Raw genomic sequence first — 3,041 nt, 5'->3', positions numbered from 1 at the left:
CATTTGGCAACATCTGGAAATATTTTTTTTATGACATCTGGGGGAGAGACAGGGTGTAACTGGCATCTAGCGAGTGGAGGCCAGGAATGCTGCTCCACATTGTACAATGCACAAGACATTCCCCTGGATGAGAAAGAACTATCCGGCCCAAGATGCCAGTAGTACCAAGTTTGAATAACTCTGGCCCATATTCTACCGGCATTCAGGTTTGAAGTTTTTTAAAGTAGGTGTAGGTGGGAGGTAGAAAGATAAAATAAGTGGATCAATGTATGGGTGGGTAGGTGCATGGATGGATGGATCGTCTATCCATCGTCTGATAGAAAGAGAGAGAGAGAGAGAGAAACACAGTTCTACGCTATCCGTCTGTATCTAGAACAGACTCTATCTCACATTCTGCTTTGAGGGTCGAGCACATAGAGTTACAAGGCCTTGCATGGGAAAATGTTCTCCTATCAGGCTCACATACAGCACAGAGCTGCCGGGGAGCAGAGCTGACTGGTCAGTCACCACAGCGGCCTTCATTCTGTGGGCTCGTCCCCATTTGCCTCCGTTGCATGTGGAAAGGAAACGGGGTCAGAGAGCTGCCCGGAACAGTCCACAGCTGGGCGGTGAGTTGGGATGAAGACACACCCCCTGCAGACCCCTCAACCTGGGCCAGGTCCCCCTTTCTCTATACCCCCACCCTTCTGCATCATGCTTGTCACAAGTGTAGTAATTCAGTAACAACTCTCATTATCCTTTAAGGATCGTTTCTCCCACCGACCACAGTAAACTCCAAGCCATCAAGTCCACGAAGGCTGGCGCCTTGTGTGGCTGCTCACTATGGCATCTCCAGCAATGAGCTCATACTTGTTTGCTGAATGAACAAGTGAACATAGGAGATGTCTACACTGTCAGGACAAGGGCCTGACCAATTCGGCTCTAACCAGTGAGATGCCCAGAGGAGGCTGGAGTCAAGGCTGCCTACCAGTGTCTGAGCTGTGTCCTCACCATCTGTGGGAGTCACCTTTTCTTCTGTCTGCTTCGCTTCCTCATCTGGGGCCTCAAAGCTACGGAGCCCACTTTGGGTCTAACCTGCTCCCAGCCATGTCCAACCCAGGGAGGAGTGGAACAGGGCCTGAGAAAGCAAGTCGGAACACTCTGAGCCACAAGAAGTCAAGGTCTGAAGAGTATGGCGTAACTCAGGCAAGTGTGTGCACAGGTGGGGCATCTTTATTTTCCTTCTAAGTACCAATTAGTCATTCCAGGCCCAAATGGTGGCAAGCTGCCTTCCCCACGGAGACAGACTGCAGACCCCAGGGGAGAGGTGGGGAGAAGGGAGCTTGATGGGGAGACGGGATGCCACCTTTGCTGCAGGTGGAGCGAGGAAGAGCATCCGGGAGCAGCTACCTTCCCGGGCGGCTGCAGCCTCCTGCAAGGTTATCTGCAGTGGGCACAGGTTCAAAAGCGACGGGGCGATCAAAGTGAGTCATTGTCACTCAGCAAGAGCCAACTCAGCTGCCCGGGGCTCCGTGACGTGTGTCCCCAGATGCAAAGTTACTCAAATTCTGGACTGAGTTTTGCCTAAGTAAAGGGCATAGGAATGTCCATGCCCATAAAGACCGGCTGCTCTATACAGACAGAGTGGCTGACAGCGCCAGGATGGTCAGCTGACAGGTGCCACCTGAAATGAGCCTCAGGCTGGAGGCAGTGTCATACCCTCTAGACATCTGTCCTCAGGCTCCTAACCCAGCTCCCTGGCTGCCTAGTCGTGCGACCTTGGGCAGGGACATCTCTCTGATCCTCAGGTCCCACACCCCTGAATAGTTACTCAGAGCCCTTCACACACTGGAATTCATGCAACAGCTATGAATAGCCCCAGGCATTCTTCTTCCCAGGGCTGGTGCTGGCATTTTAACCTGAAGTTTCTGTTCTCCCCACCAGCCTATTGGTGAAGGTTCCAGGTCCCAGAATCCAACTGTCCAGGTTCAAATCCCGGCCTCATCATGGATTAGCTCTGTGACTTTAAGCAGGTGACCTACCTCTCTGAGCTTGTATTTCTTCACGCTAAGGATAATATAGCCAACAGAAGGGCAGGTAGTCTTTTCCCAAATCCCCACATTAGGCGTCCAGCTTTGGATTGGATTCCCCAGGATCCAACATCTCTGGGCTGAGGTTTCTGGGGTCTTCGGTTTGGGGCAGAAGAGAGAGCATTGTGATAACCACTGCTATTTGCTCCCCAGATCACAAAGGCCCCTGGCCAACATGCTTTCTCTCTCTCTCTCTCTCTTTTTTTTCTTTTTTATTGCTTAAAGTATTACAAAGGGTATTACATATGTGTCCTTTTTTTTTTCCCCCGCCCTTGACAATCCCCTGGCCCCCCCTACCCCCCACTGTCTTATGTCCATTGGTTATGCTTATATGCATGCATACAAGTCCTTCGGTTGATCTCTTACCCCCCTCCCTCCTGCCCCCCCACCCTCCCCGGCCTTCCCACTGCAGTTTGACAATCAGTTTGAGGCAGCTCTGCCTCTGTATCTATTATTGTTCAAAAGTTTATAATGGTCTCTATTATCCATGAATGAGTGAGATCATGTGGTATTTTTCCTTCATTGACTGGCTTATTTCACTTAGCATAATGCTCTCCAGTTCCATCCATGCCGTTGCAAATGGTAAGAGTTCCTTCTTTTTTACAGCAGCATAGTATTCCATCGTGTAGATGTGCCACAGTTTTCTAATCCATTCATCTACTGATGGGCACTTAGGCTGTTTCCAGATCTTAGCTATGGTGAATTGTGCTGCTATGAACATATGGGTGCATATATCCTTTCTGATTGGTGTTTCTTGCCCTTGCGTTATTTTTCTTTGTAACACCTATTCTGATTCAGATCTAGTCAGTTTATTGACTCACTTGTTATCCATCTTCCTCCATTGGATTTGAGTCCCATTAGATCACGCACTTAATCTAAGTCCTGATTGTATTCCCAGCAACTAGCATATCACCTGGCGCACAGCAGGTGCTCAACAAACATCTGCCACTGAATGAATGAAAGCATGAATGC

The 3,041-nt window shown here is 49.6% G+C and overlaps 1 long non-coding RNA gene across 2 annotated transcripts in view; it reads left to right on the top strand.

Annotated features, from left to right (window-relative positions):
• The window catches only part of LOC102245627, a 5,794-nt gene extending 4,983 nt beyond the window's left edge, over positions 1–811 (top strand). For both annotated transcript variants that reach the window (XR_313900.1, XR_001363196.1), the window contains exon 3: positions 745–811. This is a non-coding gene — a long non-coding RNA (uncharacterized LOC102245627). The remainder of the gene's footprint in view (positions 1–744) is intronic.
• Positions 812–3,041: the final 2,230 nt, after the last annotated feature.

Source organism: Myotis brandtii, unplaced genomic scaffold (assembly GCF_000412655.1).
Source record: "Myotis brandtii unplaced genomic scaffold, ASM41265v1 scaffold355, whole genome shotgun sequence".
NCBI classification, from domain to species: Eukaryota; Metazoa; Chordata; class Mammalia; order Chiroptera; family Vespertilionidae; genus Myotis; species Myotis brandtii.
This window is presented reverse-complemented; position numbering and strand designations above follow the sequence as displayed.